Below are 18,311 nucleotides of genomic sequence, written 5' to 3' on the forward strand. Positions count from 1 at the left end.
GCGGACCCCCCCCCCCCCACTCTGTTTCCTCCACGGAATACGTGATGGTGGGATTGAGGAGTTCCTCAAAATATTCCTTCAACCGTCCAATTATCTCCCCAGTTGATGTCAGCAGCCTCCCGTCCCCACTGTAAACAGTGTGGGCAAGTTGCCTCTTTCGACAGATGGTTTACCAGAACCTTTTTGGAGCCAACTGATAGTCATTCCCTATAGCCTCACCGAACTCATACCATGCCCGAGTTTTTGCCTCAGCAACCACCATGGCTGCGCACCACTACCAGTGCCAGTCGGCTGCCTCTGGAGAGCCACAGACCAGCCATGCCCTGAAGGCCTCCTTCTCCAGCCTGGCGGCTCTCCTTACCTCTGGTGTTCCCCAGCGGCTTCCAGCAGTGTTGCGGCCGCAGCTCACATCAGCCGCTTTGACAATGGCAGAGCAGAATATGGTCCATTCTAACTCAGTGTCACCATTTGCCAGAGTCTGGAGTTAAAAATCATCTTGGCAGGTTCTTCAGCCAGGCGTTCCCAGCAAACACTCACTACTCATTTGGGCCAACCAGGTCTCCATGGCATCTTCCCCTGTCATCTAATCCAACTGATCACCACCTGGTGATGAATTGACAGTGCAACTCCTCTCTTCACCCGAGTGTCCAGAACATATGGTCACAGATCAGATGATACGACTATAAAATCGCTCATAGACCCGCAACATCGGATGTCCTGGTGCCAATGCACTGATAGACATTCTTATGTTCAAACATGGTGTTAGTTATGGACAAACTGCGATTGCACAGAAGTCCAATAACTGAACACCACTCAGGTTCAGGTCGGGCCTTCTGTTCCTCTCAATCACACCCCTCCAGGTCAGGCTGTCATTGCCTACATGAGCGTTGAATTCCCCCAGTAGGTCAATGGAGTCCCCAGTCAGGGCACGATCCAGCACCTTCCCAGGCAATCCAAATATGGTGGTTGTTCTGAACTGTTGTTCGGCACATAAGCACAGTTCCCCAACCCGAAGGCGCAGGGAAGCAATCCACTGGCTCCTTCCCCGCCAGAGAGGTGACATTCCATATCCCAAAAGTGAGCTTCTGTGTCTGGGGATAAGAATTCTAATGTCTGCTGCCCAAACCACATTGCATCGGACCCTTCTGGTTCCACCTGCGGGTGGTGGGCCCATAGGGGGAGGAGTCCATGTAACCTTTTGTGCTGGGCCCGGCCGGACACCATTGGTGAAGCCCCAGCCACCAAGTGCTTGCCCACAAAAGTTTTCAACAAATGAGAGAATATCATACACAACAGTGTTTGCAGTGCACTTATTTAAAAAAACAAACAAATCTAAAACATATTCCATCTATTTTCTTCTGCTTATCCTGGTGGGGGTGGAGCCTATCCTGGGGAAGTGAAAGAATTCCATCCATCCATCTTCTACTGCTTTTCATGTAAAGGGTCACGGGGGTGGAGCCTATCCCAGCAGCCTTCCCCCTGGACAGGTCACCAGTCCATGGCAGGGCCAACACATAGAGACAGACAACCATTGGCTCTCCCAGCCACGCCTACGGTCAATTTAGAGTATGGATTAACCTGGTCCCTCTTGATGTCTTTGGACTGTGGAGGAAGCTGGAGTACCAGAGAGAACCCACGCAGGAGCAGGGAGAACATGGAGACTCACCCAGAAAGACCTGCTCCAGCCCACAACCTTCTTGCTGGGGGCCACAGTGAGGTCCACTACTCCACCGGGCCGCCCCTACTTTAATCACATAAACATGTTAAACAATTCACAACAGTCCCGCCCAATGAACAGCTGTTCATCACTACTCAGTCCATCTGTTCATCTAAAGTCTAAAGGATACATTAATTGCACAGGTCTCTCCAACACACTGCTCATCATGGTACGAACAGCATGGGAACGAATGAGTCCATCTCTCCCTGGAAACAACTCTACTATCCTGCCTATTTTCCAGGTCCTGGGTATGTTGTCCTCTCCAATCAGGACTACATCTCAAACCTTCAGCACAGTGCAAGGCAGTAGGTTTGATTTTAAGATTGGTGGGGACACAAAAGCGCTCCAAGGCAGCACTCTGAAAGTTGAAGTGTTTTGGATTAGCAATCATAATTTCATGTCATGCAGATGTTACAGGTTAAAGCAACTAATGAAAGACAAGGAGGCAACTTCAAAGAGTTGTCATCTTTACTCTGTAGTGCAGGGCTGTAGTGCAACTGTGCATCATACTGTCAATTAACATACTGTCCATCAACAAAACTGGAAATATATAAAAACAATACAACATTGTAAATAAACATAATTTAAATGCAAATGTTTTTGCCACTAATACTCAAATACAAGCAGATCCGTGTCCACTGGTTGTTCCTATGTGAAAGAGCCAAACACATACTTACGCCTGTGTTGTGCATTGAGGAGCAATTTGGTCAAAATGATAATGATCAATAATTAGGAATATAATTATTGGTTGTTAAATAAAATTACTAATTATAATTAAATATTAATTATTTGGGGCACCACCCTGATGAGTTCAGGGAAACTAAAATGTTGACCAAGTTTGGGAAAAGTTATCCGTCTCAAACAGAGTTTATCCACTAAACAGTCAATATTCAGTCATATCAACTAAATAGGGATGACTCTGATCTTAGAAGGGTGAGATCCGAGCGCTGGCTATCACTTGGACACGTGACCACAGTTTTGTACACAAAAGACACTTCGACTTCTCTCCTATAAATAAAGGTATTTATTAAACACAATGCATCAATCGATCAGCAACACGTTGGTATGACGGTTTATCTAACCAAAAGATACGAAGTGATAACGTGTGTGTGTGAAAGATAGAAGGAGGAGGGGAGGGTGGAACCTGGTTGCCTAGCAACCAGTTAGCGTCAGCAACGGAGGCTAACAGCTGAGGCTAACTAGCTGCTAGTTAGCACTGTGGAGGTATAAAACATGGAGCGGTCAGTTAGTAAGCCGAGAGAAAGTGTTAACACACTTGTGCAGGATTGTGCAGAATCAATAACATGTAGCACCTTCTTGAAATGTTAGTAATTAACAACCAACATTAGGAGATACAGCGTAATGCTGTATAATAGCATCTGCTGTTTGCAGGACTTCCGTCACAAAGACAGTGCATTCATAGACACTATATAAACACAACTAAGCTATTTCTCTGTCCCGAAAATGCCTAGTTAGGGGAATCCTTACTTGGTCGGTAAGGAATTCAATCTCTGCTGGTCTGGGTCGCGGGTCCGGCTGGGTTCGGAGGTTAGCAGAAACAGTGGCGGGCAGCCTGCAGGATCTGCTGAAGTCGACTGGTGGAGGGGTGAACAAGCTTGGCCGAGCTTCACCAGGGTACCGGTTCATGCGGGTACTGTGGCTCAACGGTGTCTTGTATGGATGAACGGACAGGGTGGGGAGAGGTGTCTGCTTGCAGAGTTCTCGCCGTCACTGTGCTGCCAGGCCAAGGTGCAAAGAGCACCAAAGAGGTCAGATTTGTCTTGACTAGGCATTTTATCTGGTCAGGCCAGTGATGTCACTTCCTGTGGGACGTACTGGCTCTAGGTCAATGGCAGCGCTGTGTGCAAACTTCCGGTCAAGCAGGGCGCGACTTTTGGGGGAGGTCAGTGGCCGGAGTCTCTCACTTCAACTGTCAGACCAACTGTCTGACCTGTCAGCCACTTCAACACTAGATTTGAAAGTGTATTTGGACCTAAACATGACTAGTTGGACCTTTTAATCTGTCCCTGTTCAGCTCTGGGTATTGATCCACAGTGTCCTTTACTTCTCCAGTAAGGAGAGTGTCCAGCTTCTGCAAGACATCTAGATCTGGTTGAACCTCTCCTCAAACTGAATATGTATGTAATATGTTATAGAACTCTGTTCTTTCACGCTCCTCAGCTGAGTGTGCTGGCTCACCTCACTGGTGTATAGTTTTGGTGGCTTTCTTTGGTGAGGAATCTGGATGGGTTCAATCCCAAGGGAGTTGACCATTGCCATTGCTTTCTCAAAAACCTCACAAAAGCTCTCCTCACTTCTTTTCCCATGTACAGTAGATCTGACACACTCTATGGTACTTCTCATCCCTGCAAAAGTTTCAGTCCTTTTTTGCAGGGATGTGCTCAGACACTCCAGCTCCTCCGTCACTTCTAATGCTTAACAAAGTCCAAGTACAGTTTTCCCTTTCTCCGACCTCTCTCGCACACCAATTGCTCTCATGCCTGTGTTAGACAAAATGGTCTGAGTGACTTTACTGGTCCTTCTGAACTCAGTGCTGCAGAAAATATGTTCTTGAATTTCCAGATCTTTTAATGTCCCTCGCTCATGCACCCGCTGCAAGGACTCATTTATCAAAGGACTGGCTCTGCACGCAGACTGTGTGGTCAAGTTAAGACAGTGTGCCCCACAATGTCCAAAGAATGCCAATGGTTGCTGTCTCTTCAGTTCTGCTTGTGCTCCAGAATATCTGCCTGACATATTCACAGCACCGTCATATGTCTGGGCTCTTAAACCAGAAATGGGAATATTGAGCCTCAAGTAGACATTCTCAGCCATTTTTGCAATCTCAACTCCAGTGGTACCAGGGACCTCATACAAACAGATAAAAACCTCAAGTGGTGCCAGGTCATGGTCCACATATCTTACACAAATAGGCTCTTGCTCTGTTCCTGTGACATCTGGTGTGCCATTAATATGAGTGAGTACTGCAAAACTGGTAGCAACTGGATGGACTGTGCAATACTCCTGACAACACAGTTTCCTAGTATTTGCAAAATCTTACTTTGCACCTGAGGAGAGGTATAGCCATGACAGCGAGCTAGCCAAGCACGGAGACGTGCATCATCCTTGGCTTTGAATTTCAAAAGCTGAAATAGATGCTATCTTGTGTCTCATGGCCTCTCAGTTCTATGCTCTGCCTGGCAACGTACTGTATTGATCCCACAATATTTTGCAGGCAGTGCTTAGCATCCTCTTGTTGTTGTGCCCATGCACTTGAGAGTTGTGTATCCATTGGGCCTCTGTCTTGAGCACTAACTGTCATGGCATGATGGTGGGATTCGCTATTTTGACGCAGCTGAAAACTGGCAAGTGCATTCTTCCAATTACTGAATCCCTCTGATGAAAAGGCAGGGTCTGCCTTTTCTTTATGGTGTATGTTTAAACACAGTGAAAACACAGAATACACTTGGAGGCACTATAGTGCAGCCATGGATACTGCTTGTCCCAACTAGCTTGGAAATGGAGGATCCTGTTTGATAGCTGTTGAGGTAAGGCAGTTTTATTTGTAGCCGGTTTTCACTAACAGTTTTGTCTCCAGGGCTTCACATGGCATCATAACAACATCCTCTGCCCTCAGAGCCTCACATGGACTGAGGAGAAACTCCATAGAAGGTTTGAGGTGGAGTGTTACTTGGGTCAGGCTGGTTGGGCTTGTCCAGAATATCCTCCCGATTACTGCTGCTCTCTCCAGGTGGATCAGTTTCCTTAGGAATAAACCACCATGTAAATTTAGCAACAATATACTAATTCCGAAATTACCGGGAACTCGACGATGTCTGATTCTTTCTGAGCGGAAGAGCTGCAGCGATGCGGCTATAGTGAAAGTGGCTCCACTCAGAGTGGAACACAGGTGCTCGCTAGCCGAACGGCAGAGAAAACAGACCATACATAACAGAATGGTCTATAAAAATTCGATAATAATAATAATAATAATAATAATAATAATAATAATAATAATAATATGATAACGGTTCACTCCAGTACGGTCTTTTGCCCGCGGGCTGCGCGCGCGCCTCGTATTGTTTGTACACAAGAAACCCGTCTATAAGAATGAGGCTCAGTTTAGAATTTACATCCGTCATCACAGTTTGAGCTGAAGCTAACGTTAGCATCGACATTAGCAGTTATGCCGTGTGACCCACAAATTCCAGCTGTAGGCATTATCGTTTAAGTAAGCCAACAAAAATTCCGTTGAGCTTTTAATAAAATCGGTTTTTGTATTTTGCTGACTTACCTGGCTTACCGCCGTCTGCCGTTGCCGTTCACCTCGACCTTGCAATGCGGGAAGAGAAAATGGCGGCCGAAACGAAACTTAAAAACTGGAAGCAAAGTGGGCGTGTTCTTGATATTACTCCAATAGGATGTACTCGGGTTTACTCTATTTTTTTTCCTCCGACTCTGGTGGCTACTGGAGGTAATTAGAATCCGAAATGAGTAAAAATTACTCTTATAGAGGAAAATCGATGGTCACTCTGAAAAAATTACTCCCTCATTTTTACTGTGTGCCAAACATGTTGACAACATAATAACAAGCGCGGCCTCTCATCCGATCCAACCAGCAGGTTGCGCGTAGCTTTTCTGAGCAGACGGAGTGACAGCGGCAACAGCCAATCTCATGTAAGTTAGCAAGAAACTGGCAGCCGATCAGGGAGGAGGCGGGACTTCTAGGAGAGACTCTTTAAACATTTAACTCTTTGTGTGCCATAATCATTGACTAAACACTATGGACAGCGGTTGTATTGATAGTTACTACACGCTTGCAGCTGAATATTGGTAGGGACATGTCCCTAGCGTCCCTGCCTAATTCTACACCCATGTCACTGTGGGTACAGCTGACTCACACTCATGAGCTGATCTCAAGTCCATTGGATAGTCCTTTCTCCAGCTGTTCAAGAAGCTGGTTAACAGTCTCTGCCAGTGCCTCCATCTCCAACCCGTGTCCTCTCGACTCAAATTGGTTGCCAGAGATGGTGGAAGCATCGTCTTTGGTGGTAGAGAAATTTGTTTTGTCCCAACCAGGACATGTGAGGTGTAAGTGACTGGGGCTCTGTGTCATCACTGTCCACATGAGAGGCCTTGAGTTGAACAAAGCCTCTACTCCAGCGAGCGTGGTTGTCAACTCCTTAAGGGTTAGGGAAGCTTTCCCCAGGATCCTCTTCCGGCACCTTAGCTGGGGTAGATTTTGCAGGTCCACATAGTGCAATATATGCCTTAGACTGACCACTAGACTTGACATATAGCGGTCCTGCAACATATACCTCAGTAACTTTAAAGGGCAGTGTCACTTCCACGTCACATTTCCTGGTTGGGAAAAGGTAAATTTCTCGACGACCAAAGACTATCCACCATCCACCATCTCAGGCAACAACGTAGAACGCCTCCAGATGTTTTGCTCGAAGCGAGTTGATGGTGTCATGAAGCTCTCTCAATGCTTAGTTAGAATTAGCACCCAGCGGGATGTAAACAATGGTGACGAACCCCGCGGTGAACTCTCGTGGCAGACAGTATGGCCGACATTTCAAAGTCATTAGTTCTATCGCCTCAGAGCAGTGGCTTTTTACCAGTCCACAGTTTGTACACCAACATTCATTCACGTACAAGAGCTGTAGCCCGTCGATCTGGAAGACTGAGTCCGCCATGTTTCTGTTGAGCCAAGTTTCCGTGAGGCGGAGAGCAGTACAGTTCCCCATATCTACAGAAACACTCAGCCACAGACGAAGCAAGTCCACCTTGTTGTCCAGTGAGCGGACCAGGGGCCTCATGTATCAATACTTGTGTGGATCTCATACTAAAAACTTGCGGTCGCAAGAATAGAGAGAGTTGCGTATGCAAAAAAACCAACGTGGAATTGAGCGCAGATGTCGGAGTGACTTGGCCCGCCCCCGTTACGCCCACCTATAAATACTCAAATTTATTTAAATAGGGTCTCCGCTGTCGGCGATTGCAAAATAATGTCAAAGAAAAAGAGGTTCACGGCGTGGAGCTGGAGGTGCTGGTAGGAGAGGTGGAGGAGAGACAGCAGATTCTGTTGGTCAGCCTGTCCAGTGGTGTCAGGATGAACAATGAACGTTGAGAGTGGATAAAAAGTGAGAAGGTGAACGAGGTGGGTTCAGAGCAACGCACCCCCACGAGATGAAAACAGTGGTGGGACCTGTTATTGGCTCAAGTTCAACACTGCACAATCACTAGATGAACAACTGCAACCATCAACTGGCTTCAATCTAAATTTAAATAACAACATGGAAAATGGCACTAACAGGACCTCAAGGTGGAGGTCAAGCGGCGTACAGCTGCCCTCCAGAGGAGTGCCGGCCAGACAGGTGGGGGTCAGGGAGAGGGGCACCTGACGGAGTTTGAGCAGCGGGTGGCAGCAGTCACTGGCAGCACCTCTGTGGGGGGGGATTGTCGCCACCACCCACGCTGACTCCGAGAGCCTGGAGGGTCAGTAATAACTCTCTTACACAACATTTCCACCTGCTTTACCACAGACGTGAAGGCAACAAATACACAGAATCAGACATTAAATAAACCAACATGTTTAATAGAAATTGATCCGTCAGTCATGCCGCCGACGTGCAGCACCCCCGCCGGCTCCAGCCCGTCCGCCGGCTCAGAGTCATCCGCCAGGACCAGCGGCATTGGGGCCAGCCCGTCCCCCGGCCCCAGCACAAGCACCATGCCGACAAGTGGCGGACGGTCCTCTTGCCCACCTGGACCCAGCGGCGCATCCTCTGGCCCACATGGATCCAGAGGGAGGGTCCTCACACAGGTGGTCCTGCAGTCAGGAGGACATTATAAGGGGAATAACGGGGATCAGTGAGCGGTTTGACCGCCTGATAAATGTTCTGAAACGTTTAATGGACAAAATAAATTAATCTGGCTTCATGAATCTTGTAGTAGCTTCTTACTCATTCACATTGTGGAAATGAAATTCTGGCGTGCAATGACTGCTGCCCGGCAGGGATCAGCGTCCATCCCTCCAGCCTCTGCGCGTTGATGATGGGCACATTGATAGAGTGGAAACCCTTACGATGAACGTAAGCGTGTTCCTCATGGGACGGCGCTTTTACACTGAAAAAAGTATAACCCCCCCTTAAAATAAAAAGAATGATGTCCAAATATCACATCTAAATTATTTGACTTCACAGAAACTAAACTTTAAGACTTCCACTGACCCGATTATTTTATGTTGATGTAAACAATAATTCTTTATTTGAACCAACCTTAATTTTTTTGCTATCTATCTATCTATAGATATCTATCTATAGATAGATATCTATCTATCTATAGATAGATATCTATAGATATCTATCTATCTATAGGTAGATATCTATAGATATCTATAGATATATCTAGATATCTATAGATATCTATAGATATATCTAGATATCTATAGATATCTAGATATCTATAGATATCTATATATATCTAGATATCTAGATATCTATAGATATCTAGATATCTATAGATATATATCTATACATACCTATAGATCTATAGATATCTATCTATAGATATCTATAGATCTATAGATATATATCTATAGATACCTATAGATCTATAGATACCTATAGATCTATAGATATCTATAGATATATAATCTATAGATATCTATAGATATATAATCTATAGATATCTATAGATATATAATCTATAGATATCTATAGATATATAATCTATAGATATCTATAGATATATAATCTATAGATATCTATAGATATATAATCTATAGATATCTATAGATATATAATCTATAGATATCTATAGATATATAATCTATAGATATCTATAGATATATAATCTATAGATATCTATAGATATATAATCTATAGATATCTATAGATATATAATCTATAGATATCTATAGATATATAATCTATAGATATCTATAGATATATAATCTATAGATATCTATAGATATATAATCTATAGATATCTATAGATATATAATCTATAGATATCTATAGATATATAATCTATAGATATCTATAGATATATAATCTATAGATATCTATAGATATATAATCTATAGATATCTATAGATATATAATCTATAGATATCTATAGATATATAATCTATAGATATCTATAGATATATAATCTATAGATATCTATAGATATATATCAATAGATATATATCTATATCTATCTATAGATCTATATATCTATAGATATCTATCTATAGATCTATATATCTATAGATATATCTATATCTATCTATAGATATATCTATAGATATATCTATATCTATCTATAGATATATCTATAGATATATCTATATCTATCTATAGATATATCTATATCTATCTATAGATATATCTATATCTATCTATAGATATATCTATATCTATATATATCTCTCTCAATAAAACACAATTAATTTTTCGCACTGGTACCCGGTACCACTGGTATGTACAAAAATATGCCAAAATGGCACATTTAGTTGGCTTAGGCATAGCTGTACTTGTTTTTAAAAATGCTCAGCTTCACATTTTAACCATCTACTTTTACACTGAACTGATTTTACATGAACAATTTCTTTTTAATTTAGGCTACTCTATCATGATTAGGGATGAGACGATTAATCGTACTTGCGATTAATCACAATTAAAAACGTTGCGATTAATTAATCGTAAAATAATCACACCATCAAAATCTGTAATTGTCTCATCCCTAACCATGATTTAAGGATTATTTACACTTAATTTTTTTCTAGGTTAGAACTGAAATTCATATTTTCTGCTGCATTTCAGATTCATTTTCTCTGAAACACTAACACATGGATTCTGACACTTGTAGCAAACTCACGTATATTTGTCACAGGTAACAAGCTATTCATACAACCCTTGTAATTGTGAAGATATACCCCATTTATTTAGGGTATACCATTTTTCAACAGGAGGCTGAAAAATTTGTTATTAAGAGGTTAAAATGACACAGCATTTGCCAAGTACGGTAAGGAGACCTATCTGCATCAGACAAGGGCTATAAAAACTTGTCAGTAGTTAATTCTGTACATCATACCTGATCAAGAAACTCCAGGATGGTGGCCGTTTTTGCTTTGGTTGATCCTCCCTTCTTTCTGATAATCTGCAGTAGCTGCGTGGAGTGCTTGTCCAGCTGGGCCATGAATCTCGCTAGCAAGGGAACTGCAGTAACCCGCAGAAACTCTGCATTGATCTGTAAGTGAGGAAGCATTTTTTTAATTGACAAGACAAACTTGGCACAAGCATTCAAAAGAACAATATCAAAAGTTAGAATTCTTAAAACACTATTAATACCCCTAAAAGTCATTTGCGAGCAGCAGTGGAAGAAGAGCGAGCCAGCAGGATGGTTGGGATGCGGCAGCAGGGAGCCTGGATGCATTGGGAGCAGGCAGCAGAGCGTAAAGTCACGTGGACTGAGCTGTGGAAAGCCGAGCCCCAGCGTATAAAGTTTCTGATCCAGGCCGTCTATGATGTACTGCCAAGCCCATCTAACCTGTTCTGTTGGGGGAAGGTGGACTCTCCAACTTGCGCTCTGTGCCAGAAGAGAGGGACCCTGGAGCACATCTTGAGCTGCTGCCCGAGAGGCCTGAGTGAGGGGCGCTATCGCTGGCGCCATGACCAGGTCTTGACGGCAATAGCGAACTCCATCTGCAGTGGAATTGCACACCGCAAGCGCCTCCGCCCAGTGAAGAAGACCATCGCCTTTATCAGAGCTGGGGAAGAACCAACAGGACCGGCCAAGACCTGTTCCTCTGGCCTGCTGGCAATGGCACAAGACTGGGAGCTGAGAGTTGATCTGGGGAAGCAATTAAATTTCCCAGAGATCGTGGCCACAACATCGCTAAGGCCAGACGTGGTGCTGACCTCAGCAACCTCCAAGCAGGTCGTGCTCCTGGAACTCACGGTCCCTTGGGAAGACCGCATCGAGGAGGCCAACGAGCGAAAGAGGGCTAAGTACCAGGAGCTGGTGGAGGAGTGTCGGCGCAATGGGTGGCGAGCGAGATGTGAGCCCATTGAGGTGGGATGCAGAGGGTTTGCAGGCCAGTCCCTCTGCAGGGTTTACAACATGCTGGGCATTACGGGGGCCAGTAAGCGAAGGGCCATCAGGGAGGCCACGGAGGCAGCAGAGGTTGCCTCACGTTGGCTGTGGATCAGGAGAGGAGATCCGTGGGTAGGGTAGCGCTACCTGGACACAAGTTGGGGGATTGATCATCCCCGGCTGGGTCACCTGGGTGAGAGTGTATGATGTTGTGAGACCCGAAACACTCATTGAGCCCAGGAAACATCACTGATGATGTGTCCAGGTTGCATCACTAGTTGATGTATGTCACAAGCTAGGTCCCATTAGAGTGTATGGTCTATAACAATTATGAAACAATGATTTCCCATTTAGCTGTGTTTTAGTTATGATTTGTTGTTTTTGTAGACCATTCCATGCCGTGGATGAACAGGGGCAATTAGCATGGATGCATGGATAAGGGTGGCGCCTACTATGAAATCGGTGGTCAATGCGATAATGTTTTAGTAGCTCGGATTGTTCTGAAAATGACAGAGTACAGTCTTTGCATTTCCACATTCGATAACTGTGAAAACAAGGGAAACAATTGAAAATTGTTTGCAGATGATTCAATTAACAGAACTAAAAAAATTAAAATAATATTTTTTTAATTTTTTAAGTAGCCCATCTGCTGCTATTAAAAAGTATAAATGAGTGAGGGTCTAGTATACAGGGTGATGAAATGGTTAAAGAAGTCATGTGCAGTGTCAATGCAGAATATTACCTTTTTGGGTTGGATGATAGATGGACACAGGCTACAGCCAACTGAAGGAACATAAAGATTTTGTGGTTCTGAAAGAAAACAGAATGAAATACGCAATTACTACTTTCTGAAGATCACATAATACAGAAATTAAGATAATATAGTCGCTGCAAAATATGTATAAAATATCAAATTAAATAAAGAAGTAAACCAGCCACATGTCCAATAATCTACCTACACCTACTCTTGCTGGATTAGAGATTTTTTTTTTCTTTGTCTGTCAGTTCTGCACTGGTTAACTGTTTTTTGCGATGTAGGCCAGTATAGGCCTCACTAGCTGTCTCAGATGTTAGCCAGTGGAAGTGCGTCCTCACTTATCTTTCTCTCTCTAAGTATCACCGCAAAGGAACCGAAAAAAGTCACAGTGAAGCGCTGGAGCTGCGGGCGGACACTAAAGCATCGAGTGGTAACAAGTTTGCGAGCTGTAATAGAGAGCCACCTCCATGCTAACTGTGGCTAGCATTAGCGGCGCTTACGCTAGCCGCGGATGCTAACCATGATGCTAACCACTAACCCCCGCTCCCCTGCTCACAGGTTTTTCTGTTCGGTAACTTACAGCAAAGCACAGGAGGCTGTCGTTGATATCATAGACTATAAATGAGGTTGATATTGGCCCACGGCGCTTCAAATGGAATGTATTTCCTTTCCGGTTCTAACAATTGCCGCTTTAAAGGCCAGGGGCCTAGGGGCCGAGAGAACATTTAAAAACTGCCAAGAAAAAAAATCCAGACTAACTTTTATTATTACTATCGAAATGCTTGGATAGTAATAATGTGGCTAGCAATGGCTTTTGACCGGCTTACGTTGCCGATACTCATAAAAACGTTATAAACAGTATTGGGCATAACATTACTGGTAAATTCTAGCCACTGCTAACTAAATTCATGACGGCTATTGTCCCATTTATAGCTGGGCTGGAAAACTAGACACATGCTCTTCTTTGCAATTTTAACAACGCAGACCACTAAAACTTTAATTCGTAGCGACTGCTTTACTTACTTCCTTTGTAGACGATGTCCACCGTATGTGAAGTCTATGATGTCCACGATGTGAAATGGCGGCATGTAGTGACCTTGTAGTTCACAATGCGCATGCGCAAGTCCTAAACGACTCAAAACAAATATGTTACTTACAGGATATGAAGAAAATAATAATAATTTGAACTAAATCAAAATTTTTGATTTGGGTTCTTTTGACGTAAATTTAGTTCAGTACAAATCAAACTTCATGTCTGTAAATTCAAAATAAATGTTTTCCTCAATAAAATCAATAACTTTCGGCCGTTTTTATTCCTAGTTATTAGTTTGAATAAACAGCTCCATGTAACACTTTTTAGAGTGTATGGCAACATGAGTGCAGTCATTAGAGAATTAGACAGTTGAGAATCCGGCTGTTGCTGCAAATTAATTTTGGCCTGTTCAATGATCAGGTCCACCACCCAGGACCTGGCCCGGCTGAGGGTCAACTGACTCACCCCGGAACGGTCCGCCATCTCCCGCTGGAAGGCTTTTTGGACCCGATGTATGTGCGGTTATCAAATAATGTCAGTTACTAAACTTCGCCACAGGGTGTCGCCAACGGACCAAAGTGCAGTTAACGCAAGAATCGGCTCTCCTCCAACTTTTATGGCAACTCCAGAAATGGCGTGAAACAACGCAAGAATCAACGAACTCTTCACGTTGATACATCTGAATGTGAGCGTCGATCCTGGCGTACGCAAGTTTCTCTTGCGTAAACCTCGTTGATACATGAGGCCCCTGATCTCCAATTTTTAGTTATTTGTCTCTGTTTCATTTTGTTGTGTTTTCAAGTTGTTTTACTTGGTTTCATTTACCTAGTTCTGTTCTTTTGAATTGATTTGTTTATTAATTTCTGATTCTCCTTATTTATTTTCATTGTCCTGCTTCACTTGGTGTGACTGCACCAACTGTTTTATCCCCCTCCCTTTTTCAGTCACTGAGGGTCGCTGGTGGTGCTGGTGGTGCTGGTATTACCCTCGCCCCCCTTTTTCGTCTGTGTTCTGTCCTCCACTGGGATTGGTTTTTCACTACTCTGTGTGTGTGTCTGTGTGTGTGTGTGTGTGTGTGTGCATGTGTGTGTTTGTGTATTAAGTGGACATTTGACCAGAATAAACACGGCACTAGGGAGACATTTTGGATTAACAAGACAGGGCCAGTGTCCACCTAATTCTAAAAGTGCAAGTGTTTCTATTGGCTTAGAAACCCCAAATACCAATTTTCAGCAAAAGTCCCTTTTATCCATATTTACCCAATTTTGTTTATCATCTGTGTATCAACACAGCGCCCCTGTTGGTGGGCTGGAATATTGCACCGCCTCAGACCATGGTCTCTTTTTCAAACCTTCCAAATCAAAAAGGTAAAACATTGAGAAAAACAAAGAATCACAACAGACCAACACACTGAAAGGGCAGTTATTTTACCCTGGTTCCATTCCTTACACAGCAACAGAACATAGTCACCACTGGGAGCATTTTTGCCAAAAGGGGTGCTGGGTGACTCGTAGAATCCATATTGTGAGTTCAAAAAGCATGTTTGGTGGACACAGCCCCACTTGACAGTGGTCAAACATAATCCTTTGACTAATAGAGATTATACTGAAAACCCATGATTTACGCTTATAAAAGTAATGCTTTTATTTTGAGGTCTCAAGGAAGTTGTCGGGTGTGTTTTGTCACGAGCCTGTCGCTTGCTTGATCTTTGTTGAGTCAAGCTCCACTGATACTTACTCTCTTTTTGGAGGTTGTTACATGTGTTGAGGAATTAAACGTTGCATTTAAAAGACTCCTGTTCTTGTAATTGAAAAGAAGCTTCCACTACACAACATTTTGGTGCTGAAAGCCAGGAGGTCAAACGGTCAAGCTAAAGACATCTTGAATGTGATAAAGTTGGAAGCTAATTATCGCAAATTCTAACAAAAGCAATTGCCAAACAAGATGAACAGTTAAATTGTAAGTGGGGGGCAATACGTGCCGCAACAACAAAGCTGTTAACTCGCCTTGAAGAGGAGGTGAGAAAAGATCCACCAGACTGTGAGAAACTCCGTGAAATACTTCCATTATTATCAAGAAAGGACAAAATATTAATAGATTTGGACAATTTGCATTAAGGATGAAACGCCATTGGAGGAGATTGCAGCAGCACAGGAACATCAGAATGCATTCTCACATGGAAATCTTGTGCCACCAGACAGATTCAGAAGGTGCAGGAGTCATTGAGCTTGCGAGTGAGCACTGCAAGTATGCAGTCAGTCAGATCACCAAATCAACAGACTGTTAAGCTGCCAAGGTTAGTGATAGAGAAATATGGTGGAGAGATTAGCCAGCTGCAAGAATTTTGGTCTCAATATGAAATGGCTATTCCTAACAATGAAAGGAAGAAGTGCAAGAAGGAGAAATTCACTTACCTGAAATTCTGTGTGACTGGAGCAGCAGCAAGAGCTGTAGCAGGATTTACCAAGACAGAGAGCAACTATTATGCAGCCATGGAGTTGCTTTAACACCACTTTAGAAGAAAAGACATTGTAGTTAGTGCACCCATGTCCAAACTACTGAACCTGACACCTGTGAAAAGACCTGCAGATATCAAGGCTCTTTGGCACCTGAAATACAGATCCGCAGTCTGGAATCCTCAGGGGTTCACAGTGACACATATGGCTGCCTGCTATGCACAGTACTACTGCAGCTCAAACGACGACATTACATTAGCCTACACTCGTAAGTCAGACCCCAAGGATGAATGGAAGGTGCTTGAACTCGTCTAGTTCCTACAAAATGAAGTCCAAAGCAGAGATAGAGAGCACTTCAGCTTACCAGACCAGGTAATATTCAAAGGGACATTCTGCCAAATAATAGGTCATTCCGCAAGCCAGCAATCTTCAGTGAAAGCAGACCTAAAAAAGGACTGTGCCCACAGCAGCTGCATTGCACACAGTGAGTACTGGCCCTCAGACATATGTATATTGAGACAGTGCTAACCACAAACCAGAACACTGTCCAGACAACTCTGTGGCTGCTCATAAAGAGAAACTGAGAAAAAGGGGAAGATGCTACATGTGCTTAGGCCCAAAACACAGAGCCAAATTCTGCAGACTTAAGAGTGTTTCATGTGCCCCGTGTAGCCGCAGGCATCACCAGTCAGTTTGTGAACAAAGTGAAGCAAAGCCAGACGTGGACAGTGGCAGTGGCAGGCACTGTGGTATCTGCTGTGTCCAGCACAGTGAAACTGAAAGCTAATGTCCAACGCGCAGTACTGCTCCAGACAGTCACAGTATGGACAGAGGGCCCAGCAGGAAGAAAAACTGTGCACTGTCTGTTGGATGGAGGCAGCCAGAGAAACGTCATTCATGAGGCTGTGGTGAAAGTGTTAAGATTACCAGTGGTGAGACAAGAGACTGCAGATACATGTCTTTGGATCCACTGCTGCTGTACAAGACACAGCGCAACATTGTGAGAATATCACTAGAAAATGTGTGGCACACAAAGCAAAGACTTCAGATCAAAGCAGTGGAAACCCCTCAAGTATGCACTGCTGTAGTAAAGGTCCCAGGCTCACCCATCCAAGAATAGTTCAAGAAAAATGGTATCCAGCTTGCTGATTGTCCAATGGCAAGACAAGGCAAATTTTTTTGTGCAGCCCATTTTCACCAACAGTTTGTCTCCAAGGGCTTCACATGGCATCATAACAACCTAACCTGGCCTGATAATAACCTTTAACTGGGAAAAATCTGAGAAACCTCAGGGTGAGCAGCAGAGGAGGATCCCTCACCCAGGAGGGACAGATGTGCAGCAGATGTTGTTACAGACAAGAAAACAGTTTATAACACAGAATGTAGACTTTTGGTAGGAAGGGGAGGCAGGGAGAGCAAGCCAGCTTGATGGGGGACTGGATGGCAGACTGGTTCATGGAAGGGGAACGCAGGCCGGTGTAACAGTAGGGAAAAAGGGGGGGGGGGCGATGCAGGCGGCGGTTGGTGCAGACAGATGGAGCTCTGGTGTGTCTGTGGAAACAGAGAGACTGAGAGACACCAAGGACAAACTACGAAGTGCAACAGGTAATGATAATGAGAGTTAAAAGAGAGGAGGAGAGGAGAGGAGAGGAGAGAGGGGTGAGAGGAGAGGAGAGGAGAGGAGGGAAGGGCTCCATGTAACCTGATGTGTCCCCCAGCAGTCTAAGCCTGTAGCAGCATAGCTATCAATGGTTCAGAGCTACCTGAACCAGCCCTGACTGAAGGCTCTGTCATAGAGGAAAGTCTTAAGCCTGGACTTAAAAGTAGTCAGAGTGTCTGCCTCTCTGACCCATGGAGAGATGCTGGTTCCACAGTAGAGGAGCCGGTACCTGAAGGCTCTACCTCCCAGTCTGTTTTAGAGATACTGGGAATCACGAACAGACCTGCATTCTGAGTGCTCTGGTAGGACAGGAGGGACTAATGAGTTCTTTCAGAGAGGATGGAACTTCATCATTGAGAGCCTGATGAGTCAGCAGAAGGATTTTGAAGTGGATTCTAGATCCTACAGGAAGGAGAGAAGCTAAAGTGGGAGAGATTCATAGTTTTCTGTTTTAGTGACCAGTAGAGTCCAGAGTTGTTCCTAAGGTGCCTGCTGCTCTATCGATAAAATGATCAGTTTGGGAGTGACTAAGGTGGACAACACCGTCCTCTGTTACAATGGGACATGAGACACAGGGACATGGGACAGTTTTATTTTTCACA

At 44.0% G+C, this 18,311-nt stretch overlaps 1 long non-coding RNA gene across 1 annotated transcript; it reads right to left on the bottom strand.

Moving 5' to 3' along the window:
- Positions 1 to 37: 37 nt before the first annotated feature.
- On the bottom strand, positions 38 to 13,663 carry LOC147245620 (uncharacterized). The gene is made up of 4 exons (XR_015110250.1): positions 13,584 to 13,663; positions 12,546 to 12,613; positions 10,802 to 10,957; positions 38 to 2,075 (listed from the first exon to the last, which is right to left on the bottom strand). It is a non-coding gene; the product is annotated as an uncharacterized LOC147245620 (long non-coding RNA).
- Positions 13,664 to 18,311: the final 4,648 nt, after the last annotated feature.

The sequence above is a fragment of the Aulostomus chinensis genome, chromosome 18, assembly GCF_037954235.1.
Source record: "Aulostomus chinensis isolate RoL2024-O1b breed Wild chromosome 18, RoL_Achi_v1.0, whole genome shotgun sequence".
NCBI lineage: Eukaryota > Metazoa > Chordata > Actinopteri > Syngnathiformes > Aulostomidae > Aulostomus > Aulostomus chinensis.